The 13,261-nt window shown below is 43.8% G+C and overlaps 1 protein-coding gene and 1 long non-coding RNA gene across 4 annotated transcripts in view; one reads left to right on the top strand and one right to left on the bottom strand.

The window, feature by feature from the left end:
* The window catches only part of kcnq1.2 (potassium voltage-gated channel, KQT-like subfamily, member 1.2), a 214,797-nt gene that overhangs the window by 12,206 nt on the left and 189,330 nt on the right, over positions 1 to 13,261 (bottom strand). The window lies entirely within an intron of this gene.
* LOC119487516 lies at positions 6,278 to 7,456 on the top strand. Its single transcript, XR_005206717.1, has 2 exons — positions 6,278 to 6,999; positions 7,113 to 7,456. It is a non-coding gene; the product is annotated as an uncharacterized LOC119487516 (long non-coding RNA).

The raw sequence follows: 13,261 nt of genomic DNA, 5'->3' as shown, positions 1-13,261 counted from the left end.
AGAGGTTTTTCATGGAGCTTTTGAACAAAAGATCTTGGTAATGACCAACATCTGTGATTCTGGTGCCTTTTCTCTTATCATTTACTTACAGAATATTAACCAACAGACCGCCGCTGTCATATCGTGCTATAAAACACAGCCTTTGTTATCATCTTCAGAAGAGGTGGAGATACAGATGCACACTGTGCCGTGTATATAATGAATGCACGACGGGCAAACTGACCCCACGTCTTGCTCCGTCCCTCTTCTCACGGCCTTAAAAACACAGCACAAGCTTGACCGAAGAAATGCTCTAAAATGTTCAAAGGAACCTTGTAAAATCAAATGTTTAAAAAAAGAAACCACACAGATAAACAACGTGAGAGAGAAGGAGAGAAGAGGTGTGTGATATGTTTTATGACAAGCATGTGCCAGCGGTTAAGAGAGGCCAGAGGAGGAGGAGGTGGATGGAAGGATGGAAGGATGAAAGATGGAGGAGAGAAAGGAGAGGAGGACAGTCAGAAAAACTTCAAAAGGCTCTGGTGGCCTTTATTAACAGTTTGTTTTTGCGGCCTTGTGAGTGTGCTGAGTCATCTCCTGGGCTCTTGAAAGGAGAGGAGAGGAGAGGAGAGGAGAGGAGAGGAGAGGAGGACGTTGTGAACCATGATTATGAAATGTGATAGCATCTCATTATTGATGTGTTTGTGTCACTGGGTGCAGCTTTCATGAAAGAGCGTGGGTAATGTGTTTGAATGTGAGACTGCATGAATGTGAAGGGGGTGTCATTTAGGGAATTATTAGTTTGTATATTTTTGGAGTTTGTGTGGCTTCGTGCGTTCGAGTTCAGGCTTCCTGCTGCGGCCCTGATATAAAATTCCACGACTTTTCCAAGACAACTAAATAGGAGCTCTACCATGACCTTAAAATGTTCTTCCTCTCTGGTTTCTAAAGGGCTCAACAGTCTGGTTTCCATAAGAGCGGCTCAAAAACCACCAGCTAATGCAATGAATGTGTGAAAATGTCAGTCTGGTCCATTCATGTGACCTGTTTGTAAAACTTCCCCTGGAGAATTTATTAATATCCTTCCTTTCTTGAGTGCACCTTGTGATACGACAGTGTGTAGTAACACTTTGTTCGTGCATCCTCAAAGTGTGCATTCATACGAGGTGAGCCGGGGTCACGCTTTTGCAAGTCGAGCGAGAACGAGAAAGAGGGAGAGCGAGAACGACAGGATGAATGAATCCTAAACCAACGTGTCAGCTGGACTCAAATTCACCAACCCGACGAGCAAAAACCGAGCCGCTCCACCAGCGGCCTCGGTGCCAGCTGGAAAACAGAGCTAGCCCCGGCTCAGATTCACCACGGGCCGCGCCGCTGCCAAGGAGAATGGATTCACTTTAACGCTGGCAGATACAATATGTTCTTTGTATTTGTAAAAGCAGGAGAAAGAGATGGACAGAGAGAGAGAGAGGGAGAGAGGGAGAGGAGAGGAGAGAGTAAGAAGAAATGAAGGGTGAGGCTGGATGGCAGCAGTGTGGACGGATTGGTTCTGGGACTGAGAGAGGGAGAAGGAGGAGGGAGTGAAAGAGGGAAATGGTGGTTATGTTTTAAAGAACAGGAAACTGAGCGAGAGCACCTGACGCACATGATAAGTATCAAGGGCTGCGCCACGTGCCGCTAAACTGCAGCCAAAGCTCTTTTCTGCAGGGTGGTGGTGGTGGTGGTGGTGATGGTGGTGTGTTGAAGGAGAAGGGGGGTGTGTACCGGCTAATCTCTCTTCTGAGTGGGCGCGCACTCAAAGCTGCTTTTGTTTCTGAGGGCTACTTTCACGAGGACGTACAATCCCCCCGCGTCCACTCCTCCCCTCCTCCTCTACTTCTCTTTTTTTCCCCTTTTTATCTCTCCGTTGTTCAGAGCACACTCCTTCTCCCTGAAACACGGTGGGTGTTTTATTTGATTTACTGATCATTCTGTTTGGACATGACTTCGAGAGAGAGAAAGTGTGTGTGCATACGTGCATGTGTGAATACCCCCGTGTGTCCGTGTGTGTCCATACGTACATTTGGGAAACACTGATGGTCTTTCATGTTGTAAGAAGGTAAAAAAAAAGCCATAAATCATAGAGACCAGTTGGACGCGGGAGATGCTTTGATGTCGCGTTGGAGGCGCATTAGCGTTTTTCACATTGAGAGATGTGAGGGCCGGGGAAATGTTACCGCAAACAAAATAAATGTGCAGCATAAACAAGCCAAAAGAGATGAATTATGAGGAGGCTGCCAGGAGATGAAGCCGCTGTCAGCTCGGAGGAACACGGGCGTGGGCGAGGGAATGCTTTTAGAGTTTCGCTCCCCTGTGTGTAGGAGAGAGATACTTGTAAGTACCACAAGAATACGTTGGTAGTTACATTGAAAACATGATGAAAATATGTAACATAAATACCAAACATGAGCCTTCAAATAGACTGGAACAGAAACCCTAATGATATTTGTATTTGTTAAAAAACTGAATAGAAAAACACCAGGGCTGTCATAGTTAACGGGATACTAAGACGTTAACGCAAATTAGTTTTAATGCCACTAGAAGGAGGTTAATTAACGCTGCAAACTTGCGCTAGATTTTGTCGAGGAAAAACTGGTATGACCATTTTATAAAGGGTACCCTTGACCTCTGACCTCCAGATCAGTGAATGTAAATGGGTTCTATGGGTACCCACGAGTCTCCCCTTTACAGACATGCCCACTTTATGATAATCACATGCAGTTTGGGGCAAGTCATAGTCAAGTCAGCACACTCACACACTGACAAGCTGTTGTTGTCTGTTGGGCTGCAGTTTGCCATGTTATGATTTGAGCACATTGTTTTATATCAAATGCAGTACCTGTGAGGGTTTCTGGACAATATCTGTCATAGTTTTGTGTTGTTAATTGATTTCCAATAATAAATATATACATATGTTTGCATAAAGCAGCACTTTTGTCCACTCCCATGTTGATAAGAGGATTAAATACTTGACAAGTCTCCCTTTAAGATACATTTTGAACAGATAAAAAATGTGCGATTAATTTGTGATTAATTGAAATTACATATTTTAATCGATTGACAGACCTAAAAAAATATTTGTAAGTATCATTAGAATATGTTGGTATTGTATACTGTACTGGTACTGTATATAGACTGGAGAAGAAACCCTAATTATGTTTGTATTTGTTGAAAAAACTAGATAGAAAAAAGACCAAAAATATTACATAGATCTAACAGTAATCATTTTTAATTTAATGTGCGATTGTTATTATTCTGTAAATTCAATTCTCAGAATTTGCCAAATGTTAACTTATACTAGTGGGGTCAAAGTTTGAACAAGTTGAAGAAATACAAAAACAAACTCATGTCCAATCATCTCCATGTGAAACCCATAAACACGTCAACCTCCTCCGACCTGTTTCCAGGACGCTGTCACCAAACACAACTCTTCTAATCCTGTTACCGAATCGATAAAAGCACTCAAAAGGAGGAGAGGAGAGGACAGGAGAGGACAGGAGAGGAGAGGAGAGGAGAGGAGAGGGTGGAGGGAATAAGCAGTTGCCTGATGGACCATTTGTCCTCAGAGACAGCTGGACATGATCTGCTCCTAACTGGTCCCCAGTGCGGTCGGTGGCCCTCGTGAGGACAGAACACGGCGTCGCACACATTTCACCACGTTCATTTACGTCCACATAAACAATAAAAATCTGCCTGTTTCACAACACACACATCAACATGAATACATACTGTAAATATATATGTATGTAAGTCTGCGGTTATTTAAGGCCTCTTCTCTTCTCGGAACTATTTCAACACATCCGATGAAGCCAAACACTAATGTTTCTTCATCGTGGGCTCTAATGTGGGAGGATGAATGGCCGTCACGTGACTCAATCGGGACAGTTTGATTACATTCCCCCCCTGTCTCCTCGGAGCTAATAAACAGCTCAGCGATGTGACGCCACTCTACATTTCATCGGCGATGACTCAACAGGACAGAAATCTGGAGACTGCTGTGCCTTTGAATCCCCTCACACTCATCCGCTGAAAAGAAACACAAATACCGATAATGCTCCTCCACAAATACGACACATGGAGCACCGGAGCAGGGTGTTTGTGTTTGTGTATTTAAAGGTGATCTGTCAGTCGCCTTGTCTACACTACTGTGTGTATATCTTGTGTGTGTGTGTGTGTGTGTGTGTGTGTGAGCATGTGTACGTGCACCTCGGCCAGCGATACTGAGTCTGCATCCAGGGTGTGGCCTCGCATGGGGTTCACACAGGGGAGTCTTTATAAAATGAGGAGCCCCCCCCCCCTCGTCTTCTCACTGCCAGCTGCCACATCCACCAAATGCCCCCCAAACCCTCAAACACACACACACACACACACACACGCAGTCCCCCCCCCTCCTGTGCCAGGCTGCGGTGGCAGCCAGCGTGGCATCGTCAGTCACCGGGGAGGTGCCATGTTACTACGGCCACTGCTGTAGGTCGGCCACACTGTGGCTTTGTTCTGGTCATCAATAGGCCAGTCAGCCTGATATTATAAATGACAAGGGGCGTGCCAGCACTTTGGTCTAGGTTCAGGGCCACTATTGAAATGGATACTAACGACATCATGGCTCATGCACAGAAAATACTTTCCCTCAACGACACAGATGGTGCTGTTTTCTGAGCAAATAAATCACTTACAAGTGGTATATATATTTATATATATATATATAAACATAATAGTGCTGCAGCGAAAAAATTATTTTCATTATAAATTAATCTGATTATTTTTTCTTAATTATTATTTAGTCAATAGTGGAAAAATGGCCGTCACAGGTTCTGTTGGACTTAAAGCTGAAGTAGGAGAGATCGGAGCAAATATGATTAAAAAAAGTTATTTTTATAAAACGTTCGCTATATGGTGACAGTAGTACATGAAACAGGTAACCTGAAAAAAATCATGTGTCCTCTGGTGCTCCTAATGGCATCTGCAAGATTTCACATACCGGAGGAAAACAAGCAGTAAGAGCTGATCTGAGGTCTGCTGTCCAGCTGCCGTCTATGAGAGCCGGCTGTCAATCACTCTGAACTCCGACCAAACGGTCAAACTAAGCAGCGCTGATAAAATATGAATCAATATTCTGTTACGTTAATGCCTATTTCTCTCCTCAGATGTTCTCAGAATCATCTTGTAGCACGGTTTAGCTGTAAAATGAGAAAGTTTGTGACGCCACCGCCATTGTCAAATCTGGTGAAGGAACGCCAAGTTCCGGTCACATGACCGGAGCACAGCCAATAGGAACGCTCTCTCTCAATGAAATGCCCTGTGATTGGTCAAAGTCTCCCGTCACGGGCTAGATGTTCTAAAGCCTGAAAACAGAGCCATGAGGAGGAGCAGAAGTCTACTTTTCTCTCAGAACACTTGAATTACAATATGCTGAAAGGTTATTATGGGATTTTAGCCCAATGATGCCAAAAATATACTGACTACTGCAGCTTTAAGCTGAGCTCTTTAAATTGCTCGTATTGTTTGTCCAACAGTCCCCCACATTTTCAATTTACAAAAGAAGAAATAATAGAATCTTCACATTTGAGAAGCTAGAGCCAGTGATTGTTTGCTTATTTATTTTAATTTAATGTCAATAACTGATTACTCATACTATATTTTTCAACATTAAATGCAGCAATGATTAGTTACTGTGGTTTCATTGCAATCAATCATTTTACATAAAACAGTTTAAGGCGCTGATCGGACAGAGCGTGTTTTAGCAGCCTGGGGTGACTGTTTGTAATTCTTTTCAATTTGTGAAGTGAAGCGTTTTGTGCGCTGCTTTTCAATTGCTGGGCGTCTTGCGTTTTTACAGAAGTGCTATGAACGCCTCAAGTTAAAAAAAAAATCAACTCGAAGCAGAAAAGTGCCGAACATCATTAGCGTTTTTATCATTGTGGTGACTTTTGCTGGATACCCGATGCTATATGACTTTACCAACTGTGATCTGAACAGCAGGAGGAAAATAAGTGTGGTACTTTAGATTCCAGGTTAGTTGTTTTCATTAACTTAAACTTTAGTATCAACTATTAGGTAGCAAAGAACGCTGTCTGATCAAGACCTAATACCTGTAAATGTTTTAACGGTTTATAAGCACAAATGGTGGTATGTTTGAGCTCTATGTTGAGAATCAGTGTTAATAGATCAAACATGTATCGGTAGTGTCTACAAAGCATCCACTCGGTTATTACTCCTACGATCCAAACTGTAAACCGCACAGCTGCTTCCACATCACAGAGACATGATACAACACACGCGAAGTAAACAAAAGTTGTCTGGTTACAGTGGAAGGAATTAAAGATGTGTGTGTGTGTGTGTGTGTGTGTATCCCAGACAGACAGTATCCTCCATGCCCCCCCCCCCCGCCGCCAGCTGTCTGCCCTGCCCAGACAGTGGCCCCGTGCCTGGTGCCACGGCCCGACGCCGTGCCAGCTGATCCTTGGGCACAGGAGTCAGCCTGACCCCGACCAACCCCCGTTCCCCTTCTAACCAGCATTAAAGCCATTATTCCAGATAGAGAGCCTTATTATACAATATATGACCACAGCTGGCCTCGCACACACACACACACACACACAGGCCGACAGACAGAGAGGAGGCGGCGGCGGCATAGTAAAGCAGCGAGAGAGACAGAACAAGAAAGAGAAGAGACATTTTGTCGCCCACTCGTCTGTTTCCAAATATAGCATCCCCCCCCACCCGTCCCACTCAGCCTCTTGTTTTTGTTATGGTGCCGTTTTTCCGTCATCAAAGATGTGCACATGAGAAGTGTTGGTTGGGAGCCCTCGCTCCGTAGAGACGTTTGTTTGGCTTTTTGAGGAGTGATGTTTTGATGGCGTCTGCTAATGTCGGTGGGAAGCCGAGGAGGACGATTACGCAGACCGGAGACGTCTGGTTGGCCGGTGACAGTGTTTGGAGACACGCGGTTGGTCAGAGTGTCCGGGGGGAAACTGCGGAGAGGTCAGCGGGTCTAGGGAGCTCTCAGGAGAAGGCTCATTAAATGATGAATTATAAAGCGCATAATGTTAGAAAATGTGAATGAAACAGCTTCCTTGTGGTATTACCCAATGCAGCAGGAATGAGAGCCGGACGGACTGTTTCCCATTTCCAGTGGACGGGGATGTCTGCTGTTATTCCAGAGCCAAATTTCATCAGAAGTCCATCGACTCTGCTTGATGAACCCAACATTCCTCCCTGCAGACCAACACTGGGCCTGCCAGACTCGGCAGACAAAACAAGACATGAAACTGATAAGGCCAGATGAAACTATTCCACTCATTTGACCAGTCACTGCGGCCTGCCAGATATCCTCCGTTCACTACCACAGCCTTGAAGCTGCTACTGTATTTGAATGCGTGCATGGTGTACTGGAATTGGTTAAAATATGGGTTGAATTAAAGGGAATGTATTTAAGTTTTTACACGTGTAAACGTTTTTATTGCCAATGTGTGAACAGGTTGTAACCTAACCTAAAAAATGAAACCTGCAGCATTTATTTCTGCACAAACGTCCACTGAACATTCACTAGATATTCTCAGAGCTAAACTAACTCTTCTGCAGTGTGGAGTGTGCGCGCATGCACGTGAGAGTGGAGCGAAAGAGCGAGAACGAGCGCGGTGTGTGAGTGAAGGCAGGCGGAGGAGCAGAGGAGCATAGACTCCGGTCCTGGAGACCAAAGCTACGGCCTCCTCTGCGTCCTCCAACCGCAGCCAACACAGTTTAAGAGACGGCTTCACACGCGAGCGCGCATGGGACACCGACCCGCAATGATTTATACGTGTAAGAAGTTACAAACAGTCCCTTTAAGAGTAAGACTAAAACAACAAATAAATTCTGGTTTGATTTCACTTGGCTTATGATGACCGTGAACACAGTGAGCTTAGCCCTATCTTTCAGCTTGTATTCCTTTACCTTTTCACGAGTCTGCACCATGAAAAGTCATGCTGCATTAGCTGGTATTGTCTCCTGTTTGCACTGGATGTATACGGAGCAATCACGGAACTACCTTTGATATTAAAGATGATAATTATGAGGCGTCTTTTTTTTTTCTACGATTTCTAAAAGGATCCAGAATGGAAAGTTGGAGGTACTGCTAAAACACATCCTGGGGGTATAAACACATACTGTATGTTGAAAGCAGTTTTACGGTTGTGTCTAGAAGGTAACCCCTAAATTGCAAAACTCTCACGAGACGGTTATGGTTTGACCTTGAATGGTTCGGGTTAGGATAGGTCATCGTTAGGATAGCGTGTCTTTTTTCGTAACTTGGGGGTTAGCTTCTAGACACGACCCGGATATATTTGCTAGAAATCTTCTTCATCCCTTCCTTTGCTGGCACATTGCAGCATGTCTTGACGTGTTACCACCACCTGTTGCTCAGTGAAATAGTGGCTGGACTTCTTTACGTCACAGACAAACAGATTCATGGCTCCTACTGGAGGTCAAAAACGTCCACAGGGAACCTTTAAGTATGATCAAAAAGGTGTTTATCAAGTATAAAATTCCATAGAAACAATAAGAAAATGTGGTTCATGCGGTGACTCATTCACTGCCGCTCGCTTGAGATTTCCTGCTTCAGTGCAGCCATCCTGTGTGTTGTCAGCATCTCAGGTATGCCGATAATGACCCGGGGAAGTGTGTTGGCCGCCAGCTTTACCTTGTTTTTAGCCCTCGCATTCCCTACGTGGTAACTCTTATCTGATCGTCCCTGCACAAACAGGAAGGTATTTAATCACAGAATCAGTAGCTACTTTCATAGTTTAGCTATATCGAGGGAGACCGAGGGAAGGAGAAGGAGAGAGAGAGAGAGAGAGAGAGAGAGAGAGAGAGAGAGAGAGAGAGAGAGAAGGAGAGAGAGAGAGAGATGCACAGCTGCCTGGGCACAATTGCCCTCACAGTACCTAGTCACTGTCATCTGAGAAGGCCAATTGCCTCTTGTCATCAGGGTAAAAGCGAGAAGTGGGGAAAGACACACATGCTAGCCCCCTCTACACACACACACACACACACACACACACACACACACACACACGCACACACACACAAGTAAAAATAGAGGCCTAGTGAGCGAGCCGCTGCTGTGAATGGCCGATACAGTGCTCATACCAGAGCTTTAACATCAGCATCAACAACTCAGTCATTAATTTTGATTCATAGCGAAGCCTCAGTTGGGATTTAAATAGACTGGAGAGCATGAATAAGACAATTCAGGCGGAGACGCAGGCTCTATGTGACACAAGGGGTACTGGTGTGTAAAGCTCCTGTACATGTATGCACTTGTAAGCACAGATTTCTGCACACGCTTGCTCAAAGGCCCAATCACACACACACACACACACACACACACACACATTACACACTCAGACATATGTACAGTACAAACACTGAACCACACGCCTTCTCGTCCACCTGTTGTTGGATGTGGAACCCTCCCTCAGCCGTCGAGCCTCCAGCTGTTGGGTTTGGGGCGACAGACGCACATATGTACACAGCCGACCCCCCCCCCCCGCCTCCTCGTGCCTGCTGCAAACCAGGATGGGCAGTATATTTTTAGCTTGTAGTAAACAGAGAGGCAGGCTTTCATCAAACACAACCCCCCTGCCTCTCTTTCTTTTGCTCTCCCTGCTTCTCCATCTCGCACGATCTCCTCCGTCACTGTCCTCGCCCCCCCTCAAAGGAAGCAGTCAGGACAGATCCTATAGTCTCCTCATTTAGATGACTGTTGATCTAGAAGAGGGGAGGAAGCCTACAGAAACTTCCTCAGTCTGAAATCCTACCTTATCTCAGTTCAGGTTGACATTTAGGATTTTTGGTTGTACAGAAACATGTTTCCTAACTGCATTTAGGAAAATCTTATCTTAGGATAGGAATTTAGCTATTACAGAAGCGTCCTAACTTTCCCAAGTTAGGAATCCTAAATTAGGATGGCATAGACCCTGTTAGGTCTGTATGGCAATGACAATGAAGATGGGGAACAACATGCACAACGATATATAATGATTGAAAGGCTACTCAAACCGTAGGATGACGCTTTGAATCTCCCAGACCGTGATTAAAGGGTATCAACTGCCAAGACAATTAATGAATTAATTAAAAAGTTGGTCTTTCCTCTCCTCCACCAACCTGATTAATGCCTCCAACTCCTCGTAGCAAAACATTTAAGCCCTCTTTTTTTTGTCCAGTGACAAGTGAGAACCGTTGATATTAGCTATGTGTCGGTCGTGAACGAGTCGGCTCTTTTAAGTGAACGATGGGAGCTGGCTCCCGTCCGAGAGACGGTTTTATTTTTATTTTTTTAATTAATTCAAGGCAGAATGATAGGATGATCTTCTCCGCACCACGGGCACTGCATGCACTGAAAATCATATGGTTTAGTATAATTATATTGAATAATTTAAGTGATATATGTGCACACATACTAATCATAGGTCAAAACAGCGCTAAATCTGGCTGAATTACAAAAGAAGGATCACCGTTACCACAGTTACAGGACATTTACACCACTCGCTGCAGGAAGAAAGCACTTTGTATCATGCAGGACACAAGTCATCCAGCATATACACTTTTCTCTTATCTCCCTTCAGGGAAGCGCCTACAGAGCATTAGAGCTCGGACCTCTCGCCTCAGAGACAGTTTTTACCCTCAGGCGGTCAGACTACTGAACAGTAGCACTAAATGAATGCAGAGCTGTGGATTGTTTTATGGATGTTTTTAGGTTGTTTTATAATTTTATTCTCAGGTATTGTCTTATTTATTGTAGTATTTATTAACTGTACTATTTATAGATTTTAAGGGCTGAGAGAGAGCCAGGGTAAAATGCATTTTGCATTTCACTGTACACTGTACTTTTAAATGCATATGACAAATAAACTTGAAACTTGAAAGGCAGAAGTGGTAAAACGACTGGTGAGCTGGGCCAAATGATCTGGCTCACTAAAAAGAGTCACTAGTTGATATTATGGCTTGTCCATCTCGAATAGCCTGCCGGTACATTCTAGACAAAGGCATGGAAGTGCCGATTGAAGAATCCAATTTACAGTTGGAGTTAGGATTTCTTAAGTTAAGATAAGACAGAAGGTCTGAGATAGGATAGGACACAGCCATGAGTTTAGAAATTGCTTTCATAGAAAGATAAGATTTATCCTATCTTTGAACCTTAAGTTAAGATAGGACAAGCGGTTAGGATATGTTTCTGTAATGTGGCCCCTGTTCAGGAAGTGTCTGCTGCAGGTAGCTAAATCTTTTCAAGTGCTTTGCTGAATTAACTCTTTCTATTTTTAACAACCGCCCCAGCGTGGCACACTGTGCCCACTGTGAGAGAGTGGAAGACACAAAGAGACGTGTTCTGCTGCTGCCGCGGTTACTACAGGACATGCTGGAAATATACAGCGATGTGTGCCATGTGTTACACCTCTCTGCCCCCCAACCGAGTCTATTTTGGGTTCAGTAAACAGAGAGAAAAAAAAAGGTTTGTGGGTAAAAGCGAGGAAAAGAGTAAGAGGAAAATTAAACTTCTACATCTACGGCTGAGCGTTCATCACTTTAAGAGTGGAAAAAAAAAAGACGGCTAATTCGATGTTGTGCAATTTTCTCCCGGGTAAGCAGCACATGCAATGAGAAGGGAGGGGAAGCCACCCAAGTTGGGCAATGAGTGGCTGAATGCCACTCCTCTTCACAGATTGTGGTTTATAATAGCGGGAATAGCTCAGTGTCACACATCACGCCACTTGAGGTCACATTATCATGCCGCCCCAGGCAACATGACTCAGACGGAGCCAGCGGTGCGAGGCCGATGTATTCCCGCCGTGATCTTTGCTTGATCAGACCTTGACATGCTTTTGTTGAGACTGCACTGCTAATCTGCAAAAAGATCTACAAACATATAAAAAGTAAAAGCCCAGAATGATCTCTCTTTATATATTTTTTACTGCGGTATATTTGACTACAAATATGAGTAGAATTGTGTTTTGTAAACTTAAAGGCACAGAACAAAATGAAAGACCGTCACCTCCCTAAACCAGACTAGAGGACAAAACTTCAAATGTCAGGGGCTTCAATGTACAGTATGAAAAATGGAGCAAATCTGTGGCAACAGGTAATAAGAGGCTTTCTCCTTAGTGCTGGGACACCCACAGTGTGCCACACCATCAGGCAACCGCTATCAGATTTTGCAAAGCACGCATAACACAGCACGGCACAGTAAAAGGCCGTGGTTTACTTGTATGACATGCTGGAGGTATGCTGGTTTTTACAGAATGCAGTGAGCCGAATGCCTGCAGCTTTTCATCCAAACCGGTGTTTCTTCTTTTACCATTCCTCACTGCAATATTTAAAACGAATCGTCTGAAGTAAAAGAAAAAGGTGCTGCAAATAAGCATAACGTGTTGTGTACACCAAGTTACAGTGAACAATGCCAGTCTGCACCAAGCTTGGTGGCAAATACAATTCATTTTCTGTAGCTGCATCACGATAAAAGCATCCATGTGATATGCCAATTGACAACTTTTATTGGGAAACGGGAGCAGCAGGAGGTGATTGCCTTTAAAGGTTCCATATCGTGCTCATTTTCAGGTTCATACTTATTATTATTCATACGTATTTTGTGTTTCTACTAGAACATGTTTACACGCTGTAATGTTAAAAAAAAACGTTATTCTCCTCATACTGTCTGCCTGAATAAACCTGTATTCACGCTCTGTCTGAAACGCTCTGTTTTAGTGCATTTCAACAGAATTGCGTTGCTAGGCAACAGCTTGGGTCCATGTTCACCAATTTGGGTGAAGTCTTCTGTCACTACATGTGTACATGTACATTTATTTTTCCGATTGTTATAGCAATATAAACGTTTTGTGATATAGTGAAGTTACGTAATATATAATCATATGTATAAAATATCCAGATGAGAATTTCTGTTTTTAAGAAATACCACCTTGTGGTTGTACGCCTCCGCCAACCAGTCAAGTTACAGTTTACATCCATGTCTGTCCAAAATGTCATCACTTCATCATTTCATCCTGTTAGACATGTGTGCAAAATTGTGATAATTAGCATATTGAATTCTTGAGTTATGGCCAAAAACGTGTTTTGTGAAGTCAGAGTGACCTTTGACCTCTGAACACCAAAATCTAATCAGTTCATCCTTGAGTGGATGTTTGTTCCAGATATAATGAAATTCACTTTCAGGCGTTCCTGAGATACGTTAAAATGGGACGGACTTCAGTTC

This window comes from Sebastes umbrosus, chromosome 4 (genome assembly GCF_015220745.1).
Source record: "Sebastes umbrosus isolate fSebUmb1 chromosome 4, fSebUmb1.pri, whole genome shotgun sequence".
Taxonomy (NCBI): Eukaryota; Metazoa; Chordata; class Actinopteri; order Perciformes; family Sebastidae; genus Sebastes; species Sebastes umbrosus.
The sequence above is the reverse complement of the archived record's forward strand: the minus strand, read 5'-3'. Positions and strand labels throughout refer to the sequence as shown.